This window comes from Miscanthus floridulus, chromosome 13 (assembly GCF_019320115.1).
Source record: "Miscanthus floridulus cultivar M001 chromosome 13, ASM1932011v1, whole genome shotgun sequence".
In the NCBI taxonomy this organism is placed as follows: Eukaryota; Viridiplantae; Streptophyta; class Magnoliopsida; order Poales; family Poaceae; genus Miscanthus; species Miscanthus floridulus.
Window position 1 is genome coordinate 11718376 of NC_089592.1, and position 11006 is coordinate 11729381.

Below are 11006 nucleotides of genomic sequence, written 5' to 3' on the forward strand. Positions count from 1 at the left end.
TACCGCCGTGTCGAGGATTGAACCAATCAATCATAAGGATGAATACCAATGAAAACCAATCACCTCGGAATGAAATGATGAACACAATGATTTTTTACCGAGGTTCACTTGCTTGCCGGTAAGCTACTCCTTGTTGTGGCGATTCACTCACTTGGAGGTTCACACGCTAATTGGCATCACACGCCAAACCCTCAATAGGGTGCCGCACAACCAACACAAGATGAGGATCATATGAGCCATGAGCAATTCACTAGAGTACCTTTTGGCTCTCCGCTGGGAAAAGGTCAAGAACCCCTCACAATCACCACGATCGGAGCCAAAGACAATCACCAACCTCCGCTCGACGATCCTCACTGCTCCAAGCCATCTAGGTGGCGGCAACCACCAAGAGTAATAAGTGAATCCCACAGCGAAACACGGACACCAAGTGTCTCTAGATGCAAACATTCAAGCAATGCACTTGGATTCTCTCCCAATCTCACAAAGATGATGAATCAATGATGGAGATGAGTGGGACGGCTTTGGCTAAGCTCACAAGGTTGCTATGTTAATGCAAATGGCCAAGAGAGTGAGCTTGAGCTGGCCATGGGGCTTAAATAGGGAGCCCCCATGAATAGAGTCATTGGGCTCCTCACTACACTGAACACGGGGCGACCGGATGCTTCGGTCAGATTGACCGGACGCTAGACCCTAGCATTCGGTCGTGCGATGCATGCCACGTGTCTCCTCTCTTCAAATACTGAGCACTCAATCCCAACAGTCAAGTGATGACCCGACGTGCTGATGAGAAGTGACCGGACACTGGACCCAGCGTCTAGTCCTTTCCAGTAAGCATCCAGAAACAAGAAATCATGACCGTACACGTCTAGTCATGCTCGTCTGGACTCACCCAGTGTCTGGTCACTTGGCTTCTCCTCTATGCGTTGCCACGCTAGCAGGACCGGACGCAACCCACCAGCGTCCGGTCAGAGATCGACGCTAGCGTCTTCGCTGCTTCTACAGACCGGATGCACCGGTCCTTCTGAGACCAGCGTCCGGTCACTTATAGTGACCTCCATCTTTTCTGTATAGGGCGCTGTGAAGTTCCTAACCCTTGCTCAAATGTGCTAATCACCAAGTGTATCACCTTGTGCACATGTGTTAGCATATTTTTACAAATATTTTCAAGTGTGTTAGCACTCCACTAGATCATAAATGCATATGCAATGAGTTAGAGCATCTAGTAGCATTTTGATAACCGCATTTCGATACGAGTTTCACCCCTCTTAATAGTACGACTATCGAACCTAAATGTGATCGCACTATCTAAGTATCTTGATCACCAAAATAAAATAGCTCCTACCATTTATACATTTGCCTTGAGCCTTTTGCTTTTCTCTTTTTTCTTTTCAAGTCCAAGCACTTGATCATCACCATGGCATCACCATCATCATGTCATGATCTTCATTTGCTTCACCACTTGGAATATGCTACCTATCTCATAATCACTTGATAAAATAGGTTAGCACTTAGGGTTTCATCAATTTACCAAAACCAAACTAGAGTTTTCACCTATGCTCGCCCGGCTGCGACGACCGCTATAGATATGGCTGAAGCGTGTGTCTGTCCTCCACTAGGCTAATGTGTGATCTGGTGGAGATCAAGGTAGACCTGGTGGACAAGAGCATGCACCTACTGAGAGAAGGGGGTGAAGAGGTGATGATGGTGAGCATGAAGAGAGAGAGCAGAGATGAGGAGGTAGCGATGGAGATCTCACTAGTTTCGCTCACTGGTGCAGGGGCCCACTTGACAACTCCATCGATGTGGAGGAAGAGTCGCGCGTGAGTGCCGCCATCCCGTAGGAAGAGCCGCGCGTGTGTGCCGCTGGCGTGGACAAAGAGCCACATGCTCGTGTGCCACCGTCGTGGAGGAAGAGCTACGTGCTCCGCCACCTCTGCTAGCGAGGAGGAAGAGAGTGTGGATGCGTGAGCTCCGCCACCCATGAGAGAAGTATTATTGGAGAGGATTTTGGGAAGGGGAGAGAAGGGGGTGATAGGGATAGGAGACGGATTTGGGGAAGGGAGCGCCGACTGATAGAGAGACATTGGATATAAAAACTAATATCCTCTCTATATAAAAACCCTGTAGAGATGAATAGACTCTATTTTCAGAAACGGATCTTTTAGGATGCCTGCCTTGTTAATAGATTTTATGAGGTGGTAGTTTGCTAGCTTGTCTCTATCAATGAACTGTCCGCCTCTCAAAATATATGTGTATTTTTTGGAGATATGTACAATTTTTATCTGCCTCTGTTAATAAGTTGGGGGAATTCCTTGTTAGCCATTAAAAAAGATCGCAATCCCCTGTGAGTCACTGGAAAAGTTCAGCGGTCTTCAACGCCACAGCTCTAACTTTTTTTTTGCCATCCATGCCACGACCATCAGATTGGGCTCTAGCGGTGTCAAACTGTAGGTGTGAAAAGTAAAAAATACCCTTAAGTCTAAATATGTCATTATTTTTTTTGAGTATCTTAACGACTTCAAATGGAAAAACTCAAAACTAGAAAGTTGTAGATCTCATCGAGATCTACAATTTTTATATAAAAATTATCTTTATTTAATTCCGCAAAAAAAAGATATGATTTTTCCAAGATACATGAATCATATCAAATCATATCTTTTTTTATAGAATTAAATGAAGATAATTTTTATATGGAAATTATATATCTCGACGAGATCTACAACTTTCTAGTTTTGAGTTTTTCCATTTGAAGTCGTTAAGATGCTAAAAAATTAATGACATATTTAGACTTAAGGGTATTTTCGACTTTTCACGCCTGCAGTTTAACACCGTTAGAGCCCAATCTGATGACAGTGACATAGAGGGTAAAAAAAAGTTGGAGCAGTGGCGCTGAAGACCGCTGGACTTTTTTAGTAGCTCATAGAGGATTGCAATCTTTTTTATTGGCTCACGGGTAATTCTCTTTAATAAGTTTAGTTGTTTCTTAGAATCAGTTAACAGTAAACAACAAGAGAAGTGCTGACAGACTAGCAAGGAGCGCTTATCCAACTCCTTGGAATGATTGCTTTTGTCATAGGACAACGCCATCGATACACGCATGGCTGCACATGCACATGCACACGCGTGATCTGATGTGACGCAGCAGGTGCAGAGGAAGGAAAGCCCCAGGGCGCGTGTGGTCTGTCTGTCTGTCTGTTCACTTGGACTTGGACTTGGACGCCCTGACTGACTGATGAGTCATCCATGGAGGCGGAGGAGAGGAGGAAGGAGGACGCGACTGCGGCTGCGGCTGCTGTCGTGCGTCGTTCTCAGACGTCAATGGCCATGCCTTCCTGTCCCCAGGCCGATTCAGCTCACAAATTAAAGGCCCGGCCGGCCCTCCTCCTTCGTTCGTTTCTCCGTTCTTGCTTGCAGGGCTGCTGCCCGCGCGCTGCCGGCCCCTCCCTGCCTGCCTAGGGCAGACATGGCACGCCACGTCTAGCTATTTTAGCGACCTGCATGCGTGTACGTGTACCTTTCAGATGATGGTTGTTGACGGCACGCCTTTTTTTTTTGGTTTTCAGATTATTCTCTCTGCTGATTATTAGAGCATACAGTACGCCAGATTTAAACATCACTGCCAGATTTGTAAGAACCGACAGTGGTGTACTTTTACTGCCGGTTATGAGTTTAAAAATGAGAAAATAATTAAGGACTGGACTAAAACCGGTAGTGAAGCACCACATCACTGCCGGTTTGTAGCTTAAACCGGCAGTGTTTTTGCGGCCACTTATCACTGCCGGTTCAAGTCACAAACCGGCAGTGACTTGGCTCTATCACTGTCGGTTCTAGCCAAGAACCGACGGTGATAAGCCTACAGCACAAAAGGCTGCAGCCGTCCTCTTCTTTCTCCTCTCTTCCATCCTGAGAACAGAGGCGCGTATTTAGGCTCTTCCCTTCATTGTTGCGGACTGCTCTTCACTATAAAGCTAGCGCTTGGATTTTAAAGAATGGCTTGACCTTTTTCTTTAAGGTTAGTAACAAACATCTACTCATTTGATTTTGTTGCTTAATTAGTTTCGTTTTGATGGCTACATTGTTTGATTCTCATTCTAGTTCTTTCTCCATTCTAGAGAGCACTTTTTTAATTGAATATTTATGCAAGGCTTAAATTATGGTGAATCCATCTTCTAAACGGTTGGTGTCTATAAACACATTTAAATTCCTAGCTAATTATTCCATGGTGGTCAACATCATCATTGTTAGTATGTGATGCTATAATTAGTTCTTAGAAGTAGAGTAGAATAGTTATTCTTCAATATTGTGCAATAATTGTTTTTACTACTATTTTTAATTTACAGGGCCGGGGCTACCAATTTTAATTTTTTAATAATTAGTGTACAATAAGATTTTACAAAAATGGTGCTTTCGAGCTACAATTGTTGTTCATGAAGCTCGATTTCTTATTAATTCTTTGTAATTACTGTCTCAGTATTTTTTTGTGCAAAGATGGATCGAGAGTGGATGCATCTGTCCCGAATGGACAAGCGGTACATACATGGCGTCAGCTAGTTTATCACCGATGCCAAAGCTCATATTGGGAATGTGAACCCTGTCTTCTGCCCATGCAAAAATAATGTGCAAGTGGATGCAGATGACGGAAGTCAGTACTTAGCTCTTGAACAAAATGAGCAAACAACATATTGGCCAAGTATATATTTTTTATTATTAGCTATATATATTATCATATGTCTTATGTGTGCTCATGACATTAAAAATAATGTTTATGTTTTGTAGCCCTCTGGATCGACATCAACAACTACAACGAAGAGTAAAAATGTTCGAGGTCCCAAAAAGCCATTGGATGGCCGCTTCATCATCTCAGAGTTCAATGTGGATACAGGTGAACCGGGGGGCAAATAAAATGAAATCTGTGCACCACTGTGGTTACCTTGTACGGGACCGACTCCCAATCAGTACTCGCGAATGAAAGAAGAAGACCAATGCTCCTCATATCAGTTTTGTCTCCGATCGTGACAAGACGTTAATTTGGAAAGATGTCTTGGTATATTTCATGCTCCAAATAGATGGTTATGATGATATAATAGATGGTGATGAATTGAAGGAGCGAGTTAGGGATTGGACAATGAAGAAGATGGCCACCCAGTTTCAGACTTGTAAGAAACACCTATACACGACGTATGTCAAGAAGAACATAGCACCAGATTTTACTGTCCCAGGCCCGATCTCAAAGCAGAGGCCCTATTGGGATGAGTTTGTACAGTACAAGACGTCGGAAGAGGGTGTGAGTCGGGTGATAAAGAACCAACGTAATGCCTAACAGAAGACATACCACCATAACTTGGGATCAGATGGCTACCCGACTGCCATTAAGAAGTGGAATAAAATGGAAGCAGACCTTCTTGCCAAGGGTATCACACCAGAATCACTCGAGTGGGGAGAACGTGTAAAGAATTGATTTTTTGCTCATGGGAGAACACTAGACCAGGAGACAGGGGAAGTGTGTTTATGGCGCAAGACTGCAAGAAGCAGCAGAAAGATTGTTTTATGCTCAGAGAGCTACTGCTAGTGGTGCGTTCAGGCCCAACAGAGAGAAGGATGAACTAACATACGCCATCGGGACTATTGAACACGGTGGCTGAACTAGAGGCAAAGGAAGTGTCTCATGGGAGCATGGATTCCCTCAGGACAGACCTTCCTACAGAAGCCGCCAGAGAAAGAAGGAAGAAGAGGCACAGCGGCTCTAGAGGTTGGAGGAAAGCGGTGCGTGAAGCACAGGCGTGGAAAAAAAAACCTTGAAGCGAGAATGCAGGAGGAAATCAGAAGGCAAGTGCAAATAGCAGTGAGTGCAAGCAAGTAGGCATCAGAGCCAGGAATCAACATTAGCCAATCTGTTCAGTTGAAAAGCAGTTGCGCTTCCACGGAGATACCAAATCAAGGGGACACAGGACTGTGCTTCCCTGTGGATGACATCACTGAACCTTGTACATCGTGTGAGCTACACATTTCGAAGGGGAATTCCACAATCAAGGTGGCTATCGGTCTTGTTAATCCTATCGATCCGAACCAAGACACCAAGGATTCATGGAAATATAATCCAAGAAGGATATGCTACCATCTCGGTAGATAAAGCTGAAAAAGGTTTTAGTGATTTGCCTCTTGACATTCCTAGAGGAGATGGCGAGAAGACTCTCGGAGAAGCAGAGAAGACATTCATTCTATGGCGCAAGCGCTACATCATCATTCTCGGGATGTCGCCTCCACCTCCTCCTGAACTACCTCACCATAGGTGCGGATAAAAACACTACATCATTAATTTATATTGGCTTAAATAATTAACAATCTGCTCATAATAATATGTCATTCCTTTTTTTGTAGCAGATCCTCCTCCAACCTAAATCCAATTGTTCAATCGCTAGATCATCATAGTGCTCTGTACGATGACAATGTGTTGGAAGGCGAGGCTGCATTCACACCATCTCCAAGGAGGTCTCCAATGCCGCAGCCGCCACCTCCAAGGAGGTCTCCAACGCCCCCCCCTCGCCCCCGCCTACCAAGAAGCCAAGTACTAGCAAGAGGCCAGCCCCACAAACGAAGAACCAGCCCCGCCGGCAAAGAAAGCCACCGTGAAACCAAGGGCTATTCTCAAAATAATATCTGAAGAGAAGGAAGAAGTAACTGATGCATATAAAAAAGATATGTCCAGATTCTATGACAAACTTAAAAAGGATCAAGAAGGAAGGAGAAACCCGGAGAAACCGTACTTCTTCGTAGCTCCAGATATTCTACGAAAAAAGATGCTTCTTACCAGCAACAACAGCGGGAATCTCGTAAGCCGTCCAAATCAATGTTAATGGACTATGACTGCACTCTCACCAAGTCAATTGAGGCGGCATAGAAAAAGAAGCGGGCAGGGAAAGAAGTTGCACAACTCGGACAACAATTCCACCAATCAGTCCCCCCACTAGTTGTTGGTAATGAATAGGTTCGAATTTAGGATTAATGCATCAGGCAAACATACCTCCGGATGTTGATTTGGATCACCTTGGTGAATTTATTAAAGAGACTAGTCTCGACCTTTACCAGATGTTTGGTGATGGAAACATTGAGAGTGCGGCGGAGGTTGATATTTGGAAGAAAAAATTTGTACTAGGCCAGAGTCTATACAACCCTCAAGCCTTAGGTGATCTAGGGACGCAAATGTACCTGCTAAACAAGTGGTACATGTAGGCGTCTACCGGTGGAGACTTCTGCGTTGGTGTCAGAATTAGAGACGAACATTGGTTCCGTGGCGATGATGTTATGTATGTTGACTTTGTAGAATTTCATTAACTATGCCACCTGACCTCTCTGGACAAAGTTATCATTAGCTGCTATTGCCTGTAAGTAATAATTCTTTCGATCTATTATTAAACTCATCATATGTGTGTATATGCATATAAATTATCTTAACAAGTACTATATATATACAGATTTACAATGACAGAGCACAGAAAGGAAGGCTTCAATGAAATTGGTTTTGTTGATCCCCATATAGTATTCAAAGACCCAGGTTACTCCAAAGCCTAATTGGAAGTCTGAGTCAAAGAGTAACCTCATGAACTTCTTAGTGAACCAACGCCATAAGAAGGATATACTCTTTCCCTACAACTTCAAGTGAGTGTTAATAATGTCGATCATCCTTAATGGCTCATATGTTGATTCTAGTTAATTAATGAGTGTTATGCGTTATATCCTATAAACACATGCAGCAATCACTGGATATTGATGGACATCGATCTGGTGAAAAGTCACTTGATAATCTATGACTCGATGAGAAAACCACAACAAGACTACCAAGATATGATAGATATTATCCAGAGGTAATTTCAGTATCTCTAGCAACTATATATACACACAAACATGATGATTAACTATATCTGATGACGTGGCAAATTTTTTATTGGGCAGTGTTTGGAAAACCTTTATTGAGAAGCAACACATGGGAAAATGCAAAGCGCCACTGAATGTAATCCCTTTGAAAGTAAGTCCCCTAAATCGCATCATCTTTATTAATTAAACATATAGCTTTCACCGGATCACCAGATTGGATGACAAATCTTTTTCTCGTAAAGTGGTGTCTGAGGCAGGAACAGGAGAACAACTACTGTGGTTACTATGTTTGCAAGTTTATCAAGGAGGTCTCCCAAAGAACTCCTATAGAGAGACTCAAAGTACGTTAAAAATACACTATATATTCATTTAATTATTATTATTGATTGTGTTACTATGTCTTTATATATATATATGTACATATATTAATTTATTTTCCTTTAATTCAAACCTGTAGGCTCGATGGTTGGAGGAAAATGTCATACGACAAGACCAAATCAAAGCAATTCAAGAGTCTATAGCTGGATTTTTTAATGACCAGGTCATCGATTCCAAGGGCGAGTTCTACTTCGACCCAACACTGCCATGAAAGCCAAGCTAGAGGATGAGAGAAAACTTGTTATATCACAACAACTGTATTAATCTTTTGTAATATATGCACATAAAATAATATAATATAAAATACACATATGCATGCATGTATGTAAATATATATATGATGCATGCATGCATATATATATATATATATATATATATATATATTTCTATGCTTGAATTGTGTGATTTGATACGTTCATTGTGCTTGAACCAAAACATACTATACGCGTGTATAAATGTATTATTAGCAGCGTACAATACGACTTCGAAAACCTATTTTGAAAATAAAACAAAAAATGAAAAGAAAAGAAAAAAGAAAAAAAACCTTTAGTCTCGGTTCGTATTACCAACCGGGACTAAAGGGTGCCGGCCTCGTGGCATGTCAGGAGGCACCTTTAGTCCCGGTTGGTGTTACCCACCGGGACTAAAGGTCCCCCTTTTGTCCCGGTTCCTGACTCGGGACTAAAGGACCCCCCTTTAGTCCCGGATGCTTGCTCCCGGGCGGGGAACCGGGACTAGAGGAGGTTCCCCACTGGGAGTAAAGGCCGTCTCTGTACCAGTGTTATGTCTGTTAATAATTCAACAAAATGATTTAATGTTCCTCTTTTGATATCATCTTTTTTGAACGACACCGCAAGAAATATAACCACAAAAGACTGTTAGACATGGAGATCGTCGCACTGCAATCGGAGCTGACAAAATTCATCTTAGCCGAGGTATTGGAAAAAGATGGAGTATTTTCCATTGCACAATCCGTGAAGTACAAGGACCGATTATTGTAAGAAGTTCGAGAAGCATTGCACAATCTATGAAGTCCGAGACATTTCTTTTTTATTTTGAGGGATCGAGATCTGGATAAGAACATTTGAATTATAACCGTAACATTTGTAATGTTTAATATTGATGGACATGTCGTCTACGTAGCGTATATAAAGCGAAGCCCGATTCCACGAAAAATATAAATTAAAATAAATTATAAAACAATAAAATACGAACGGGCCCGTCACTGCCAATTAGCAACAAACCGACAGGGTTGTCGTAACCACCACTGCCGGTTAGCAACAAACCGGCATTGTTATCGTAACCATCACTGCCAGTTAGCAACAAACCGACACTGTTGGCTTGCTCAACACTGCCGGCTTGAGCCTATGAATCGACAGTGATGGTTACGACAACACTGCCAGTTTGAGCCATGAACCGACAGTGTAGGCTTGCTCAACACTGCTAGCTTGAGCCAAGAACCGACACTCTTGATGCAACCTTCACTGTCGGTTGGGACTATAAACTGGCAGTGTTATTTAACTGGACACTGCCGGGTGGACCCAGGAAACCGACACTGTTGCCTATAGATCAGTTTCGGTTATATCAATCCCCATCAGTGCCAGTATGCCACTGTCGGTTCAAAATCCGGCAGTGAAAGGGGTTTTTGAACCGATAGTGATGTCCATATCTGGGGTAGTGATATATATCCAATATATAGTTCCGAAAAGAATATTCAGTAAATTAATGAGTTTTAGAAGTGGCTAAAAAAATAAGGAGCATATTTGTTGCCTTCCTCCAATAATTTCTAAATACTCGCAAGTATGCAGTAGTTCCAACAGTTTCCAATAGTTCTTGGAGATGCTCTTGTCTACCTATAGCTAGTATGCAGTAGCAGGTAGATTGCCTTGTACTACCGTCCTCTAATTGATTGGTTTTCTGGTAAACGTTGTGACCTGGCAACTAATTTGCCTGCTTGATGTTAAACTTATCTTATTCTGCTTGTATGAAACGTGATATATAAAAATGCTGTGTTGGGGACAGACAGACAGACACGCCTCGCTCCTCTGATAATTTATATAGAAAAGGGAGGAGTCGAACTCAGATGGCCAAGATTAATCTGCGCCACTCGAATGCGAATTCTTCTTAATTTATTTTGAATTGTCGCAGCTTGCAGCAGGCAGAAAGAATAACTGTGGCTGTCCATGATTATTGGATATAGCCGGACATATAGCTAGTCAGGAGTAGTCCACGTACTACGTACAACACCATCTATGATTCCATGGATAACAAAAAAGAGTTCATTTATGATCAATATCGTAGGTTAGAAAGGTTATTATATGTATATGTATGCTGAATTATTTATTGCAATATGTGACAGTGAGTCGTGAATCTTAGGGCCTCTTTGGCACGGCTTATGCCGACTTTTGCTTCATCTATTTTGCGTAAATCGAGGCACTGTAGCGTGAAGTCGTTTTATAAGCCAGGGTTAAAATAAACTAGAAGCCGAAAAAACCCAGTTTTTTGGCTTCACCGGCTTTGGCTTCACTGGTGAAGCCGTTTTGGATGAGCCGTGCCAAAGAAGGGTTTTAGATGACCACGTCGCGCAATTTCTTTTTCTACGAGAAGAACTCCATCCATCCACTGTGCATGATTAAATGAACAAGTTGGATATGTTAAAGTTCTTGAGAACAGATGAAAACAGAGGGCTGATTGTAGCAATCCGGAAAAAGACTGCAAATAATTTTCATTCTGTGTTGAACTATCTGAAAAACAAT